Source organism: Esox lucius, chromosome 2 (assembly GCF_011004845.1).
Source record: "Esox lucius isolate fEsoLuc1 chromosome 2, fEsoLuc1.pri, whole genome shotgun sequence".
Taxonomy (NCBI): Eukaryota; Metazoa; Chordata; class Actinopteri; order Esociformes; family Esocidae; genus Esox; species Esox lucius.
The window spans coordinates 24,378,039-24,398,645 of NC_047570.1; the positions used below are offsets into that span (position 1 = coordinate 24,378,039).

At 40.5% G+C, this 20,607-nt stretch overlaps 1 long non-coding RNA gene across 1 annotated transcript; it reads right to left on the reverse strand.

Moving 5' to 3' along the window:
• Nucleotides 1-15,482: 15,482 nt before the first annotated feature.
• Nucleotides 15,483-19,770, reverse strand: LOC117595258. The gene is made up of 3 exons (XR_004576439.1): nucleotides 17,887-19,770; nucleotides 16,503-16,556; nucleotides 15,483-15,674 (listed from the first exon to the last, which is right to left on the reverse strand). It is a non-coding gene; the product is annotated as an uncharacterized LOC117595258 (long non-coding RNA).
• Between the last annotated feature and the right edge of the window lie 837 nt (nucleotides 19,771-20,607).

A 20,607-nucleotide genomic window follows, 5' to 3' on the forward strand; every position in this document is an offset into this window, starting at 1 on the left:
AATTCTTGTCTCCAATCTTGTGTCTGACTTCCTCAGACAATTCTCTGGTTTTCTTCTTTTCTATGTTCATTGTGGTACACACAGTGACACAAAACAGGAGAATGAGTCTTCTTCTCTATTCAAACTAGTAGAATGAGTTATGTTCATATAGCAGGCACCTGCAACTCATCGACAGGTAAGTTAAATCCCCCCCCCAAAAAATCACCTGTTTGAAATCTAATTATACTACTAACAAAAAGGGTGTTCTACTTATGTTACGATCACAGTAAAATGTTTGCATGTACAGTACTGTGCAAAAGTCTTAGGCACCTGAAAGTTGAACTAAGGCCAGTTATTTGGGTAGTAATGTACAGTATGTACAGTTGAAGCGTACCTATGATAAAAATTACAGACTTCTACATGCATTGTAAGAGGGGAAACCTGCAAAATCGGCAGTGTATCAAATACTTGTTCTCCCCACTGTATTGTGTCTAAAAGTAACCAATCATTTTGGAAATGAAAAGCAAGGAGTCACATTTTATTTCTCCAAAACAAATTAGATTTGTTTGACAAAGTTATCCAATTATTAAAAAAATTATTAGCTAATAAAAATTTAATTAAATGTTTTATTAATTGACAGTACAAGTCTGTGTGTGCGTGTGTGTGAGTGGGAGAGGAGGGGATGAGATGATAGAGAAACAGATGGTGTCACCTTGGCACTTATTTACTCTGCACACATGAATGACAACATGTGTAAAGTGTGTATGTGTGTAATTTGCAAATGTACTTCTTAGATTTGTGGCATGTGTGCCTGTCTTTTAGTCTTACTTGGAGAGGTTGTCCCGGCACCTCTTTTTCTTGCTACCTGGGCTGAATAAAACTATGCAGGTTTATAAACTTACAGGTATCCATATAATCAGGGGGCACGAGATCAGTTGTCTCAGCACGAAGAGACAAACTGAGGTTTGCTTGACTTGGGTTTCTGGGATGGTGCCGTGACAATACATGCCTAACAAGCATAACCATAAACATGTAATAAAAATATGCATGGTACGGTGTGTGCGCACGCACGTGCATGTATGTGTTAGCATTTGTTTTGTGCTGAAGTGTAGTCAGACACTCTCCACTATGTACTCAGCAACATTCTCAACCATTCACATACCCAATGTGAAGGATGCCTTGAGGTTTTATTGCTGAACAAATACAATTATATAAGTAACATGATTTCAAACTCTGAAACGGGTCACAAGTGAACCTAACATAACGAGAGGGTTTAATCTTAGATTCAGACAACGTTCCCCTCAGAGTAATAACACTGATATTTTTTAAGGAGATTAAAAACGCATGAGAAACCAGGTCTAAGGTACTTGTTCAAACACAAAATAAATCACTGACGCATGGAGATGCGCACACAGACACATCCAAGTGTTGTTTTTCCTTTCCACTCCTACCCAACATAAAAAAAAATGAGAGAGAAAGAAGCTATAAAATTATGTAAACATGGGCTGTTTTTCACTCTTGCCGTGTGCAAACAAAGTGGTCTGATGGCCTGAGCTAAATGACCTTCCAGGTTAGGAATTTTCCATCACCCTTTTAAAAGGGCTTAAAAATGACAATAAGGGAGGGTCACTCAGTCTCTTCATTCATGTTTTATTCAGCATTGAGCGATACATAAAAATACAGAGGTTCTTCCTTCTCTGAGTTGAGGGAGCGAAGGAGCGCCAGGTGCAGTCTTTTCCCAGTCTAAATCCTGCTCCGCAGCTTGCCCTCTTGTGAGTCACACTCCTTAGTCATTAGGAATGAAGGAGGCCCATTCTGGCCCCAAGCCCTTAGCAACAGACACACGGCCAAATGACACCTTTCTGTAAACAAACAACAGACATAAGCGGAGCACAGACCAGCAACAGAAGCCTCTCCCCCATTGACCCTGATATCTGCAGTTTACTCCCCTCCTCTCCCCTCTCCTTGTCTTTCACCCAGCTGGACCCCACTGACTATTAAAGTAGATTGAATGTGTTGTATGTGACCTCCTCTCCTTAAACATTCACCCAGCAGGATACCAACATCTGACAGCATACCATTAGATGAATCAAGAAATAAAAACCCCATCAAACCATTTTTGGACAAAAACAAGGCTATGATAATAGTTTTTATCTTTTTCAGTTTCTTTGCTGATAATTTCCATCATTTGGTAGGCGTTTTTAGACTCTGTAGTAACTTACCAGGGTGTAAAAAAAGAAGGGTATGAAACATCTATGGTTTTCAAAAAGGTTTATTACATTTTCTGTATAAAAGTTATTTTCTCAGGGGAACCCTGAATGAGGTAAAGAACCCTGAATGAGGTAAAGAACCCTGAATGAGGTAAAGAACCCTGAATGAGCCTACTAACGTCTATATCGGATCTCTCTCACGGCTCTTTTAAAAATTATTAAGTTCGCAATTTAAAATAAATAATAAAACATTTGGTGTGCTTATGTTCCAGGAATTCTAGCTAGTTATCTGACAGACATCAGCCAGTCCTTGAGCTCATTAGCTAGCTAGTTAGCCATTTGAGGGAAATTACAGCAAAAATATAAGTTTTACACTCTCCAAAAAATAGTTTTTTCTTGACGGGACATTTGTTGACAAGGTATTGATGGATATTTTTAAAATGGCCTTAGTTGCATCCCGAATCCGACTATCAGCTGCGTCTCTAGATTCCCCACTGGTTATTTTGATTCACATTGGCCTGTGTCACTAGAGGAGTTTGCTGCTGTACAGAGTGATGAATGAGCTGCTTACAAGGCAAACCCAGGGGGAACAGTGGAACATAATAAGCATTCTTGAATCATGATTGGTAAACACTGGTAAACCTTCCTCTTTCATTTATGCAAGTTTGACCAGTTAAAAAAAAAAAATCAATATGTTGCTTATTGCATTGCAGTTTTTGTACGATTCATGTGGTTGAAAATGAAAGCTAATAAACACATTTAGCATGTATTGGTGTGAAACATACTTAACTGGCCTCGAAGAGATTCTGGCAAACCATCCGGCGCCTCAGGAGAGGGAAACAGTGCCCTACCAACGCTGTTTACAGTAGAGGTGGGCAGCTGTTTACCTCAACTGAGGATGTCGTCGGGCGGTGGAAGGAGTACTTCGAGGATCTCCTCAATCCCGCTGACATGTCTTCCATTGAGGAAGCAGAGGATGAGGGCTCAGAGGTGGACTCGTCCATCACCCGGGCTGAAGTCACAGAGGTGGTCAAGAAACTCCTCGGTGGCAAGGCACCGGGGGTGGATGAGATCCGCCCTGAGTACCTCAAGTCTCTGGATGTTGTGGGGCTGTCTTGGTTGACACGCCTGTGCAACATCACGTGGCGGTCGGGGACAGTGCCTCTGGGATGGCAGACCGGGGTGGTGGTCCCTCTTTTTAAGAAGGGGGACCGGAGGGTGTGTTCCAACTATAGGGGGATCACACTTCTCAGCCTGCCCGGGAAAGTCTATGCCAGGGTTCTGGAGAGGAGAATACGGCCGATAGTAGAACCTCGGATTCAGGAGGAACAGTGTGGTTTTCGTCCGGGCCGTGGAACACTGGACCAGCTCTATACCCTCTACGGGGTGTTGGAGGGTTCATGGGAGTTTGCCCAACCAATCCACATGTGTTTTGTGGATTTGGAGAAGGCATTCGACTGTGTCCCTCGCGGCATCTTGTGGAGGGTGCTTGGGGAATATGGGGTCCTGGGTCCTTTGCTAAGGGCTGTCAGGTCCCTATACAACCGAAGCAGGAGCTTGGTCCGCATTGCCGGCAGAAAGTCAGACTTGTTCCCAGTGCATGTTGGACTCCGGCAGGGCTGCCCTTTGTCACCGGTTCTGTTTGTAATTTTTATGGACAGAATTTCTAGGCGCAGCCAGGGGCCGGAGGGTGTCAGGTTTGGGGACCACACGATTTCGTCTCTGCTCTTTGCAGATGATGTTGTCGTGTTGGCCCCTTCTAACCAGGACCTTCAGCATGCACTGGGACGGTTTGCAGCCGAGTGTGAAGCGGTGGGGATGAAAATCAGTACCTCCAAATCCGAGGCCATGGTCCTCAGTCGGAAAAGGGTGGCTTGCCCACTTCAGGTTGGTGGAGAGTGCCTGCCTCAAGTGGAGGAGTTTAAGTATCTAGGGGTCTTGTTCACGAGTGAGGGAAGGATGGAACGGGAGATTGACAGACGGATCGGTGCAGCTTCTGCAGTAATGCAGTCGATGTATCGGTCTGTCGTGGTGAAGAAAGAGCTGAGCCGCAAGGCGAAAGCTCTCGATTTACCAGTCAATCTACGTTCCTACTCTCACCTATGGTCATGAGCTTTGGGTCATGACCGAAAGGACAAGATCCCGGATACAGGCGGCCGAAATGAGTTTTCTCCGCAGGGTGGCTGGGCGATCCCTTAGAGATAGGGTGAGAAGCTCGGTCACCCGGGAGGAGCTCAGAGTAGAGCCACTGCTCCTCCACATCGAGAGGGGTCAGCTGAGGTGGCTTGGGCATCTTTTTCGGATACCTCCGGAACGCCTTCCTGGGAAGGTGTTCCGGTCCCGTCCCACCGGGAGGAGACCCCGGGGAAGACCTAGGACACGCTGGAGGGACTATGTCTCCCGGCTGGCCTGGGAACGCCTCGGTGTCCCCCCGGAAGAGCTAGAGGAAGTGTCTGGGGAGAGGGAAGTCTGGGCATCCCTGCTTAGACTGCTGCCCCCGCGACCCGGCCCCGGATAAGCGGAAGAAGATGGATGGATGGATGGCATACTTAACTGCCCACATTTGAGCATCTCATCAGCCAGCTTTCAAGTGGAAAAAGGGTTCAGAACACTTTAAGAAGCGTGTTCTGTGTTGGGCAGTCCAACAGTGGAGGAAGATCCTCGCTAAGGAGTGTGACGTCCTTGACTAGCGTTGCCTTAGCGATGCCTTAGCGATGCCTTAGCGATGCCTTAGCGATGCCTTGACTAGCGATGTTAAACAGCTGGCCTCAGCTACGACAACTGTCGGCTATGTTTAATGGGTGAATGTAGCACATGCAGATGCGTGAAATAAAATAACTTTGTTCATCAGAATACCACATGTCTGTAGTATGTATTGGCATGTTGGAGAAATTAAGGTAATTAAATATTTATAGATTCTACAAAAACAGACAATTGTTCAGAAAAACTGTAACAAAATACTCAAAAAACTAAAAAACAATACGTGTCTGTACTTCATACCCAGCTTTCTGGACACTGAATGAGGTCATATTTTGTAGGGCTTTGATTTTGGGACCATGACTGTTACTATTCACAGCGTACACATAATACACATAATATAATCATTAAACATACTACTACAATAGAAGTGCCATGTATGAGGACTCATTTCAAACACTATACAAGATCATCGTAATTGACTAGAACACATCTGTTTCAAGAAATTAGCAATTGTTTCTGTAAAAGTCTAAAGAAGACATCACAAACTAAATGCCGTATATATGCAAGCTTCAGTTAAAAAAAGACATTACTCACAATGAACTGAAGAAACCGTTCATTATGATTTTAAATCATGTAAAATCTGGCTTAGTTGGCTACAGAGTAAACATTTTAAAACCATTCCATGAAAGCAGTGTGTATTTATTGTAATTATTATGATTATGAATTTTTTAAGAATGTGAGATTCCAGTTCCTAAATCCCACATATCTTTACAACCTTGTTTTCCAAAAAGTTGGGATGCTGTGTAAAATGTAAAGAACAATAGAATGCAATGATGTGCAAATCATTTAAAAACCATATTCAATAGAAAATAGTACAAAGACAACATATCAAATGTTGAAACTGAGAAATATTTTTGTTTCCTGATTTTGATGCCAGCAACATGTCTCAAAAAAGCCTGGTGGAACATCTCACAACTTATTAGGCTGATTGGCAATAGGTCACTAACATGATTGGGTATAAAAAGAGCTGTCTTTCAGAAGTAAAGATGGGGAGGGGTTCACCAATCTGTGAAAGAATGTGCAGGCAAATAGTGCAACAATTAAAAAAATACATTTCTCAATGTAAGAGTTTAGGGATCCCATCATCTACAGTACACAATATCATTAAAAGATTCAGAGAATCCAGAGAAATCTCTGTACGCAAGGGACAAGGCCGAAAACCAATATTGGATGACCATGATCTTTGGGCCCTCAGGCAGCACTGCATTCAAAACAGACATGATTCTATAGTGGACATAAATGAATTGGCTCAGAAAGACTTCCGAAAACCAATGTCTATGAACACAGTATGTCGCTCCATTCACAAATGCAAGTAAAAACTCTACAATGCAAAGAAGAAACCATATATAAACAAGATCCAGAAACGCTGCTGCCTTTTCGGGGCCAAGGTAATTTAAGATGGACTGAGGTGAAGTGGAAAACTGTCCTGTGGTCTGACAAAGCAAAATTTGTAATGATATTTGGGAATCATAGACGCTGTGCCCTCTGGAATAAAGAGGAGGGGGACCATGCAGCTTGTCATCAGCACACAGTTCAAAAGCCAGCATCCGTGGTGGTATGGGGGTGCATTAGGGCACATGGCATGGGTGACACCATTGATGCTGAACAATATATACAGGTTTTGGAGCAACATATGCTGCCATCCAGACAATGTTTTTTTCAGGGAAGGCCTTGCTTATTTCATCAAGACAAGGCCAAACCACATTCTGCATGTATTACCACAACATGGCTCCGTAGTAAAAGAGTACAGGTGCTAAACTGGCCTGCCTACAGTCCAGACCTGTCATCCATTGAAAACCTTTGGTGAAAACAACAGAAAACAACAGAAATACAACAACGAAGACCCTGAACTGTTGAGCAGCTGAAATCCTATATCAAGGAAAATGGTAAAACTTTCACTTTCAAAACTAGACTAATTGGTCTCTTCAGTTACAGTTACAGAGTATTGTTAAAAGAAGAGTTGATGCAACACAGTGGTAAACGTGCCCCTGCCGCAACCTTTTTGAAATGTGTTACTGGCATCAAATTCAAAATGGGCATGTATTTTTCCAAAAACAATACAATTTTCAGTTAAATACAGGAATACATTATTTGCACATCATTGCATTCTCTTTTTATTGCATTTTACGCAGCATCCCAATTTTCTTTTAAACGGGGTTGTACCTAAATGAAATAGCATATTTGAAACAGATCTATTTAGTGCAGGATTAATACTGTTCCCTATACACATTGTTTAAATAATGTATACATTGTTTAATTAGGAAATAATTCATGTGATTTTTGAATGCCCACATTAATCTCACCATTGAATTGCCCACAAACAGTCTTCCACCTAGTCGGTCACACAAGCATGCAAGCCGACACACACACACACACACACATATACTGGTTTATATGGTTTAGCAGGACATTTTTCAAAAATAGGTGCTTTGGTGGTTTAAGGGGACTATTGATTCTGATGGTCCTAAAGACTAAAGATAAACATCAAACAACAGTTTTTGATCGTCGTAACAACAATCTCACTTCAAATTTTCATTAAAAAAATGTGTTTATGTTAAAGTGACAACCTGACATTTCACAGGCTTATGGGGACGGGGCGGGACAAGCAGAAATATGGTTTAATGGGACCTTCCTGGTTTGGCTGGACATTGCCTTACACACAAACACAGACATGTCAGGACCCTGAACAAAGAGGACACTATGGGTTTAGCTGGACGTTGGTTTACACAAACACAGACGTGACAGGACCCTGAACAAAGAGGACACTATGGGTTTAGCTAGACATTGGTTCACACACACACAGACGTGACAGGACCCTGAACAAAGAGGACACTATGGGTTTAGCTGGACGTTGGTTTACACAAACACAGACGTGACAGGACCCTGAACAAAGAGGACACTATGGGTTTAGATGGACGTTGGTTCACACAAACACAGACGTGACAGGACCCTGAACAAAGAGGACACTATGGGTTTAGCTAGACATTGGTTCACACACACACAGACGTGACAGGACCCTGAACAAAGAGGACACTATGGGTTTAGCTGGACGTTGGTTTACACAAACACAGACGTGACAGGACCCTGAACAAAGAGGACACTATGGGTTTAGCTAGACATTGGTTCACACACACACAGACGTGACAGGACCCTGAACAAAGAGGACACTATGGGTTTAGCTGGACGTTGGTTTACACAAACACAGACGTGACAGGACCCTGAACAAAGAGGACACTATGGGTTTAGCTGGACGTTGGTTCACACCAACACAGACGTGACATGACCCTGAACAAAGAGGACACTATGGGTTTAGATGGACGTTGGTTCACACACACACAGACGTGACAGGACCCTGAACAAAGAGGACACTATAGGTTTAGCTAGACATTGGTTCACACACACACAGACGTGACAGGACCCTGAACAAAGAGGACACTATGGGTTTAGCTGGACGTTGTCTCACACAAACACAGACGTGACAGGACCCTGAACAAAGAGGACACTATGGGTTTAGCTGGACGTTGGTTCACACCAACACAGACGTGACATGACCCTGAACAAAGAGGACACTATGGTTTAGCTAGACATTGGTTCACACACACACAGATGTGACAGGACCCTGAACAAAGAGGACACTATGGGTTTAGCTAGACATTGGTTCACACACACACAGATGTGACAGGACCCTGAACAAAGAGGACACTATGGGTTTAGCTGGACGTTGTCTCACACAAACACAGACGTGACAGGACCCTGAACAAAGAGGACACTATGGGTTTAGCTGGACGTTGTCTCACACAAACACAGACGTGACAGGACCCTGAACAAAGAGGACACTATGGGTTTAGCTGGACGTTGGTTCACACACACACACACAGACGTGACATGACCCTGAACAAAGAGGACACTATGGTTTAGCTAGACATTGGTTCACACACACACAGATGTGACAGGACCCTGAACAAAGAGGACACTATGGGTTTAGCTAGACATTGGTTCACACCAACACAGACGTGACAGGACCCTGAACAAAGAGGACACTATGGTTTAGCTGGACGTTGTCTCACACAAACACAGACGTGACAGGACCCTGAACAAAGAGGACACTATGGGTTTAGCTGGACGTTGTCTCACACAAACACAGACGTGACAGGACCCTGAACAAAGAGGACACTATGGGTTTAGCTGGACGTTGTCTCACACAAACACAGACGTGACAGGACCCTGAACAAAGAGGACACTATGGGTTTAGCTGGACGTTGGTTCACACACACACACAGACGTGACAGGACCCTGAACAAAGAGGACACTATGGGTTTAGCTGGACGTTGGTTCACACACACACACAGACATGAAAGGACCCTGAACAAAGAGGACACTATGGGTCTAGCTGGACGTTGGTTCACACACACAAACACACAGACATGACAGGACCCTGAACAAAGAGGACACTATGGGTTTAGCTTGGACGTTGTTTCAAACACACACACACACACACACATATATGACAGGACCCTGAACAAAGAGGACACTATGGGTTTAGCTGGACGTTGGTTCACACACAGATGTGACAGGACCCTGAACAAAGAGGACACTATGGGTTTAGCTAGACGTTGTCTCACACACACAGAGACATGACAGGACCCTGAACAAAGAGGACACTATGGGTCTAGCTGGACGTTGGTTCACACACACAAACACACAGACATGACAGGACCCTGAACAAAGAGGACACTATGGGTTTAGCTTGGACGTTGTTTCAAACACACACACACACACACACATATATGACAGGACCCTGAACAAAGAGGACACTATGGGTTTAGCTGGACGTTGGTTCACACACAGATGTGACAGGACCCTGAACAAAGAGGACACTATGGGTTTAGCTAGACGTTGTCTCACACACACAGAGACATGACAGGACCCTGAACAAAGAGGACACTATGGGTTTAGCTTGGACGTTGTTTCAAACACACACACACATACATGACAGGACCCTGAACAAAGAGGACACTATGGGTTTAGCTGGACGTTGGTTCACACACAGATGTGACTGGACCCTGAACAAAGAGGACACTATGGGTTTAGCTAGACATTGTCTCACACAAACATACATGATCACCAGTACAAGGAATGCACATCAACATTAGTGGTCATTTAGTTTAATTAAATCCCTAAGGTTTTACTCAATGTCTTGTAAATGTTCTGCCCTCTTCTATTTGAACTTCTGATTAGATGCTAACTGCATTTTGTAGTACTGTACTGGTAAGTGTTCAATGACAATAATGTTGAATCTTATCTAATATTTAAACTCCGACAATTTTTTTTTTCTTAACATCCAATAACTTATGTTTTAATCACCAAATTGTAAACTAAATTGATATTTAACATTTCAATAGGATGCTGAAATCTGTACTCAAATGGAATGGAAATGATCAATTCGTACTTAAAATCTTCTTTAACAGACAACAGATTAGGGTTAGAGTTGATATTTAAATTACAGACTTTTCAGTTTTTTGTTCCCATTATCTTAGACCACAAAGATTGCTTCTTCAAAACATATAATTGGTAATATTGAATAAAATCTGAATTTGCTGAAAACAATAGCCAAATGCATTGAAAGAGACCATTTAACATCGAAAATCTTCTACAAAGCAGATGTCACATTAGTGTTTGGGTCAAAATCTGTAGCCACCTCCAATGAAAGTGATCTTTCGCACTAAAATTATTCTATTAAAAAGAAGACAGATTAGGGTTAGAGTATATTAGACGCCAAAGATTGTTACTTACATCTTTATAAACTCATGACGTTTTATTTTTCAATAGAATGCTGAAAGATGTAGCAGAAAGCAATGAACATGATCACAAAGTCACATACAAAAGATTGGGGTAAACGTAGATATTTATTTTCAGACCTTACTATTCCACTTTTATCTTAGACCCTAAACATTTTAATTTACACATTTTAAATTGACATTTAATATTTCAATAGGATGCTGAAAGCTGTAGCTTAACGCAATGCAAGTGATCAATTCACACTAAAAACCTTCTCTTAAACAGAAGACACATAAGGGTTAGAGTAGATAGTTAAATTGCAGACTTAGATCCCAAAGATTGGTACTTACATCTTAATAAATGCTTCTGAAGTTCTATTAGAATAGGATGTTCAAAGCTGTAGCAGAATGCTATGATAGTGATCAATACGCACAAAAAATATTCTATTCCAAAATATTAATAATTACTTTGTAAACTCATATGAAGTATCCAAATGCAATGAAATGCAATGAAAGGGAGTAATTCCCAATAAAAATATTAACAGACAACATATCAAGTTTAGACTTGATATATGAACTGCAGAATTTTTCAATTTCATTGTTTCCATTATCTTAGACCACAAAGATTGTTCATCATACCTTCTGAAACCCATATAATTTGGTAATATTTCATGAATATGCTGACAGCAAAAGATGAATGCATTAAAAGACACCATGTAACATTGATAACCTTTTACAAAACAGATGTCAGATTTGTGTTTGGATCCAAATCTGTAACCGAATGCAGTAAATGCAGTGATCTATTCACACTAAATATCTTCTCTTATACCTCAAAATTAAACTGAATTTTCTAATTTAACTGAAAATCTACTAAACAAATGTCAGATTACAGTCCAAATCCATAGCTGAAACTGTGTAAATTGTAGCACCCCCCTTTTTTTTTATTTAGTCCAGTCTTAGTCCCTAAAATATATGGACATTTGTCACATTATCATCATAGGAATAATAATTTAGTTTAGTAATTGCCAAAATTATGAAAAAAGTGAGACATTAGTCAACAAATGCCCTCATGTATTAGTCACTTTAGTAATTTTAGTCAAATCAAAAGTAATGGCTTATAAACCCATAGTAAACTTATCACTGAATTCCATGTACACAAAAATAGTCTTGTTCTGCCAACACATTTTTTATGAAGTTGTTGAGGCAGTCAAAACTGTTGCTGGTTTCGATGAGGACACATTGTGTGTGTGTGTGTGCAACATCTGAAACTTGTCAGTCTTTCCTTGATTTAAGAAATGAAGGCTATTTCATGCAAGAACAACTGAAGATCTTGTACAAAGCTGTGTACTACTCAATGAACAGAGCAAACTGTCTCTAACCAGAACTACCTATAGTTCAAGGCTCAAGGTTTATTTGTCAAATGCACCGAACAACACAGCCGAGAAGAGTTGCACTGAAAAACTCAGACAGGATATGTTTTTGAAGATTAGGCAACTATTTGTTAGATAGCCCGTAACTTGGCCATATGTGGCACAATTTGCATGAAACTTTGCATACTTGTTGCCATGAGAGACCCGAAGGGCCTTGGCCATTACTATACCTATACACCCCATGGTGGCGCTGTAGCAATTAGTCAAATGTTGAAGGTTTGAGCATGCATATCTCGTTAACCGAATGTCGTAGACTCATGCAGCCAAGTTCCATACCTGCTACTTCTCATGTTGACCAAAGTCTCTGGGGTCTTTCAAATTCGCCCCTTGGAATTTCCTTAATTTTGAATTTGATGAAAAACTAATTAACGACATCTCCTCCCAAACCGCTGAACGGATTTGCATGCAGTTTGGTGTGAAGGGTCTTTGAACCATTATCTTTAAAAGTTATATAAGGAAAGTTGATATCTCAAATAGTATGGCCGAAATCAGCGAATGAAATTGAGCTGGGCGGGTCTATGATTTTAGAAGTCCATTAATCCCAAATGGAACATCAAACAGCTATGAAACGAAACACTCGTAAACGTGTCTGTCAGGAATGGACAGAAAAAGTCCCATACAGAAATACCTCTTGGGGGCGCTTTAAACATCACAGATGTTTCTCACAATTTTGCCGTTAATAAAAACACACTTAAACGACATCTCCAAAACCGCTGAACAGATTGATATCTAAGAAAAGTTGATATCTCAAACAATATGGCCTCCATTCTAACTTTTGTGAAAAACATCTCCTCGGAAACCGCTGAACGGATTTGCATTTGGAATTTTGAAATCTCAAACGATTTGACCGCAATAAGTTAATGAATGAAAATTACAGTGCAGTGTACGTGCAGTGCGCAGCGTGTGTGCAGTGCGTAACGTGCGTGCAGTGTGCACTCAGTGTGCAGTGCGCGCGCAGTGCGCAGCGTGCGTGCAGTGTTCAGAAACTGATCCACCTGTAGTGAATATTTCCTTCTGCAAAACAGAACTGCTCTGCACATCTAATGCCGCTAATATTTTATCTGCTTACAGCCTATTAGGGATGGTATCACTTCAAACTTGAGGGATATGGATACTTTTGCAAAGCAGTGTATAAAGACTACAACCAATGCATCCTGTAGTTGTTTATTGGTCTCAAATCACAGGAATTATGGCCAACTCTTTCAGTCACAAGTTTGTAACTCATTTGTTGGTTTTTAAGCATGAATATTATATAAATATTAAGAATATTGCCACATTTTACAAGTACAATTTCAGCAAACAAATAGGTGAATAATTATGATACCCATTTGCAAAAACAAAAGACAACTTAACAATTAAAATGGATCAACAAAAACAAGGTGGACATAAAAACAATTAAATTAAAACGTAGGCCACACCTTGAACATGGATGTGCCACCATTTGGTCTGTAATGTGCAAGTGCATGAGCTAATTTTTTGGTAAAAAGTTTAATTACTAATTTTAAAACAAATATCTACATTTATAGCACACGTTAAAAAGACTACTCATAACATTACATTTTAAAATGAATGCAAACAAATGCTAAGCAATTAAAGGTTATTGTAGAAAAGTATTTTAAAAGTATTCAGACCCCTATTCTAAAAAATGTGTTAAAAAAAATTACTTTCATAGCAATTACTGCCTCAAGTTTTCTTGTGTGTGACCCTACAAGCCTGGCATATCTGTATTTTTGGGGTTTCACTCACTCTTCTCTGTAGATACTCATAACCCCTGTCAGGTTGCATGGGGAATGTCACTGCACAGCCATTTTCAGTTCTCTCTATAGATGTTTGATGGGGTTATGGCTGACCGGTCCCATAGCCACTTGTGTTGTCTTGGCTATGTGCTTAGGGTGGATGTCTTGTGGGAAGGTCAACCTTCACCTGAGTCTGAGATCCTGAGCGTTCTGGAGCAAGTTTTCATCCAGGATCTCTCTGTACCTTTCTCTGTTCATCTTTCCCTTAAACCTGACTAGTCACTCTGTCCCTACTGCTGAAAAACACCTTGCTTCACCATAGGGATGCATTGGCCATATGACCAGTGCCTGGTTGTCTGCAGACATGACGCTTGACATTAAGCCCAAAGGAGTTACATTTTTCTAAAATGGAAACATTTTAGAATGATGGATACCACTGTTCTTCGAGACCTTCAATGTTGCAGACAACAGGAAACCAGGCACCACACATCTGGCCAATGCATCCCTACAGTGAAACAAGGTTGGAGCAGCAACAGGTTATGGGGATGTTTCTCAGCAGCAGGGACTGGGAGACTAGCCAGGATTGAGGGAAAGATAAAGACAGAGAAGTACAGAGAGATCCTGGATGAAAACCTGTTCCAGAGTGAACAGAATCTTAGACTGTGGAGAAGGTTGACAATCCAACAGGACAATGACCCTAAGCACACAGCCAAGACGATGCAGGAGAGGCTTTGGTACAAGTCAATGAATGTCCTTGAGTGGCCCAGCCAGAACCTGGACTTGAACCCGATTGAACATCTCTGGAGACCTGAAAATGGCTATGCAGCATTGTTTTGCATCCAACCTGACAGAGCTTAAGAGGATCAGCAGAGAAGAATAGGAGAAACTCCCCAAACACAGGTGTGCCAAGCTTGTAGCGTCATACCCAAAAAGACCCTAGGCTCACACCCCTCTTTCATTAAGGGATGTGAATAGTGTACATTTCATATTAGGGGTGGGTGATATAACCCAATAATATAATTATTTAAAAACTATAACAGTATTGATTGAATTATCGTCAAGCCCTGTCATATTTCAGTTTCTTATAAACTTGCAAAAAATAATTAAACCTGTTTTGTTTTTATTATGGGGTATTGCGAGCAAGTTCGATTTTTTTCCCCCTCATAATTTAATACATTTTAAATGTAGGCTATACTGTAACCAAATGTAGATTAGGGTCTATCGCCACTCATTAATTCACTACACAGCAGATTCCAAAGCAAGTGCATAACCCATTGTCTTTTGAGATGCTGATATATAATCATACGTTTTCTATGCGTTATTGTCACAAAAGTTGCTTTTTTGATTTGACCATATAAAATGTTAAACAAATTATGTACTGAATGATAATCTTTACATTTGTGTATTGATCGCTTTTTCATTTTGCCTCCTGAATGTCAGTCCTTTGTTTCTTACAAAGTCTGTGCCCATTGAGGTCTGGAAACCGGCTACCTTTGTTTCTCCATTTAAATAAATCAGAAGCCAATTGAAATATTGGCTTGATTATAAAAACAAATAATTATATCAAACCCATCTCCAAAATCAACTGGTACTAGCAGTCTCGATGTTTAAGAATCGTTTTTGTTGTGGACAGTTTTTATCATACAGTATGAAGATTGGGGCAAGAAAAGACACACCTTTACATTGCATTCCAGACCACCTGAGTGATGACATTGTGCCACCACTGCAGACATTGCATTTGTCCAAAGAGGATGCAACAGAATGTACAAGAATATCCTGACACTGGGAAAAAAAATTAAGAGAATTGCCATTAACAAACAGTACATTACTGTTCTATTCCAATTACACTGGGGAGAACAGGTATTTGATACACTGACGATTTTGCAGGTTTTCCCCACTTACAAACCATGTAGAAGTCTGTCATTTTTCTTCAACTGTGAGTGACGAAATCTAAAACAAAAATCCAGAAAATCACATTGTATAATTTAAGTAATAGATTTGCATTTTATTGCATGCCATAAGTATTTGATACATCAGAAAAGCAGAACCTAATATTTGGTACAGAAACCTTTGTTTCTGTAGTTCTTGACCAGGTTTGCACACATTGCAGCAGGAATTTTGGCCCACTCCTCCATACAGGTTGGAATCTGTTTGATTGAGTGTGTGAACAGGTGTCTTTTATACAGGTAACAAGTTCAAATAGGTGCAGTAAATACAGGTAATGAGTGGAGAACAGGAGGGCTTCTTAAATAAAAACTAACATGCCTTTGAGAGACGGAATTCTTAATGGTTGGTAGGTTATCAAATACTTATGTCATGCAATAAAATGCAAATAAATTAATTAAAAATCATACAATGTGATTTTCTGGATTTTTGTTGAAGTGTACCTATGATAAAAATGACAGACCTCTACATGCTTTGTAAGCAGGACAACCTGCACAATCGGCAGTGTATCAAATACTTTCTTCTCTTAGTTTTGGTATATTGGGCATATACCACAACCATCATGCATGGTTGATTACAAGAACATTGACAATATCCAAAGTCTTACATTATATAAACAGCTCTAGTTCCAGTATATTCAATGATTTAAATGAAATAAAAAAGCACCTCTTCAGTGTTCTCGGTCTCTGTAGTAACGGACATTTCTTGGACATGGATTTGCTATGAAGAGAAAGAAGACATTTAAAATCATTAGCCCAATAGTATTATACTATCAAACTAGACTCAAACGGTTTAACTAATCACAAACACTAGAACGTCTCCATAAGACATTACGTCCTCCTACACCAGTATTAGATCATAAACACACACACAATCCATAAAAATTGAAAACAGTTCAAAGTGAAATTAAACAGTCTCCATATGGCATGCTGTCCTCGTACACCAGTATAAGATCATATACACACACACACACTCCTCAACACATGTAAACCGTTCATACTGAACATTTATGTTTGAAAGTTCCCTTTAAGGCATGGCATCCACATCTAGAAGCCAATCCACGTCACCATTAAAACCATAAAGAATATTAATAATAGGAAGCACTCAAATATTATGATGTCAGCACATCTGGCAAGGGTAAGTTACTGAATTGCCTTTCCAATTTAAGATCTTACTCAAAGATTTCAATTGTCTAAGCCAGGTGGTTTGTATATTGGATGCTGATTGTCCGACTGCCGTGATACGTGGAGGCAATAAATTGGGGGGAGGGGGGTGTTATATGACCAATATTCCACGGCTAAAAGTGGTTCTTAGGCACGATCAAACACAGAGTGCCAGGACACAGGCAATATTTCACAAACCCCAGAGATGCCTTAAAGCTCTATTAAATTGGTTACCAAACACAATGAGGGCAGTAAAAAGCAATGTGACGTCATACCCATGGTATACAGTGTCACAAACCAGGTAGGTGGAATCATGAATACCTATTGGCTGATAGCCAATATATATGGGACCGTATACCATGGCTATGATTTCACTTTAATTCTCTAATTGCATAGGGAACTATTTCAGTAGAGCAACAAGGCCCAGCAGAGGTTTATGGTATATTGCCAACATATTCCATGAAGCATTATGCCTAAAAACAGCTCTTAGTTTTGGTATATTGGGCATATACCACACCCCTCATGCCTGGTTGATTACATGAACATTGACAATATCCAAAGTATTTAATGATTTAGATGTTAGGGCACCGGGTAATTGTATCACACAGTACACCTAAATGGATGCTTCGTAATTCGTAATATTCCTCCACTAATTTCTTGAAGTGTTTCCCTTAAATTTTTTACCCGTCTGTTTATACAACAAACAGTTGTCAGTTCTTTTTTTTCAACTTGTTTTGAAAGGAATAATTTGTATGTAGTGCAAATCTAATGGCAAAGATTACAATTACATTTTCATTCCAGGTTGTTACACAAAATGTATATGTCCAATAGTTGTGTTTGCAAGCCACTGTATCTTAGATTATGCTTCAAAGAACATTAGAATTTACCTTATTTCACCACGGCCAGTCCGAGTCAGCATAATCATAGGAAATTTCCTCTCCAGGTTTTATGTCGGTCGTTGCAAATAAACAGAGGTGGGGCTTCCCTCCAACTGTTAGCCTTTTCATTTTGCTGTTCGGATTGATGTGGTCATCGTTGACAAATCTGGCAAGTGATTCAGTGTTTGCTGCATCAATACTAGACAAATAGAAAAATATTTCTTAGGCTTTTTGCTAAACCAACTATTCTATTAGCCTACATTATCACTGTACAAATATACACTTTCCAGTGATAAATGCTGTCATGTTCACAATTAAATATACCAAAAGACTGCATTTTAAACCTATATTTTAGATGCAAGTAATTCATGTTTGCAGCCAATACAACTACAGATATAATACAACTGCAGCCACATTCAGTTACTAACCGTCTAAATATTTATTCACTTATGAAATACAAAGTCTAAATATTTCTTCACTTATGAAATACCAAGTCAATCATCTGACCAAATGTGCTGTGTTTACATCACAACCCAACATACAGGGTTATTTTAACCCAACTGTAATAGTGAACTATGAGTGATGAAAGACAGTTCTCCAACTCAATATCAATTGTGGCTTTAGTATGGGGCTACTCAGCCACAACAGGTAGACCTATCAATGTACTTGCCACTCGTTCCCCTTGTTCTTACTATTAGACCGCACAGTTGAGCAACAACGCCTGACAATACACTATATTCATATTATATTACTATTACTCACCTACTTGGGTGAATGAGGGATACATCAGTCAAATTATCAGATCATGACAAGAGGAACACTTGTCATTTCTCAAACACGGCCAAACACAAGGCCATGTATTGGCTTTTTATACAGTTTCTAAACAACACTAAAAGCGAAATCATTTTGAGAGAAGAAACTGCTGGCACTTTAGAGCCCATTGAATGTCCATCATTACATTCGCTAACGTTAGCTTGAAACAATTACTTAACTTACCGCTAACAAGCAGACGACAACAATTAACTCACGTTTCGGACAGAAATACGACATTAACAAATGTTTTAAGCACAGGCAAAAAAAAAAAAAACTCATATTAGCCAGCCTACAAAAACACTCAGGACTGACTATAAAACTGCGAGACACTCCAACAATAACATCAACGCAAGTTTAATCTCAGTAGTATTAACCCATTAGCCTGCTTGAACAACAGAACAGGAGTACAGTACATAATTACCAAGCTACAAGTAATATAGCAGTCATTACTCTACCCTGTTCACGTTTGTGTTAAACTGCACATTTTATATATTTTAGCTATAAAATTGTAAACTAAATAATACATTTGATCAATTGTGTGAATAGAAAAATTACTTACCTATTTAGTAGTCAAGATAACCATTAGAAAAGTCCTCTTCGCGTCGTGGTTACTTTCAGGTGATGTCTTCTGAGGTAAAATAAGCTTCAGCATATCTTGGCGGGGTTTTCACTAGCTATAGGCTCGCGACATAGAAAGTTGATAGTTTACCGCCAGAATGCGGTGACTCAAAGACGCAACCGCGAATCAACGATCGTCCCCGTTATTGACAGAAGCAGTAGCCAATCGGTGATCAGACATGCATACAACCCATGAGCCAATGAAAAAAAATCGTATCAAGCTGCACTACCAACAACCAGACATAGGGGGAGTATGGGCTGTGTGTGATACACAACAAAACCAGGTCTTTATGGTATATTAGGACATGAGTTAAAAAAGCAGGACATAGTTAATAACAATGAAGGAAGTTCTTCTACAGTGCCCGACTTATGGGGACATTGAAAATGTCCTCATAAACCAAAATGTCCTCATAGTGCTGGTGAGATTTCAGGTCAAATGTCCCCCTATACCATATAAACAAGAACACATGCATACATGTACACACACACACACTCACCCCCACCATGGCCTGCCTCCATCTGGTCTGAGAGCTGCACAGGCCCCGGCTCCTATCACTCATTAGTTTACAAAAGCTGTCTATGTCAGACATGAGGTCACTGTGGCGTACTGTGTGGCTTTCAAGGCGGAGAACACAGACAGTGTATTACAAGGTAAAGTGTATCGGACTGGGATCACAACATAACACTTATTAACCAGATGGAAGAGAGTTACCATTGAGTCTTCAGTGCAAAAAATGTGCACTCACCATCAAGCGTTGTCCTGGAAGAGGGTCCTTTAAATGACAACAATGTAAAATGAGTGTTCCTGCCAATGTTTCAGGTCAGTCCAAATCTCACATACCATTCAACTATGCCATCTCATCTTGTTCTAAGGTCAGGGCAGATTACTTATTAATTTATTCTGGTATGGGCAAATATGACCAATGTTCTCAACAATTCTGGGAAAAAAATGTCAGCAATAACTAGAACTAACATATTTGTGTTCCACTTGTATTACATAACATGCGTGCAAGTACCCACACACGTTCACACACACACATACACAAATACAGTACACACACACACTGTTGCTGAGTCAGTGTGGGAGGTTGCTCGTGTATGAAATAATGGGAGATGTTTTAATTTCCTCCCCTCCCCACGGTGGTTGGGCTGGGTGGTGTGGGGGGGGGGACAGGAGATGGGCCCCCCTAGAATTTACCTCCCCTGGCCCTCTGGCCTCGTTCAACGTGTCACGGGTAGTGACTCACAGCCAAGAGAGCAAACAGGAAGGATGTTAACCACCACCAGCGCAGCTATTCA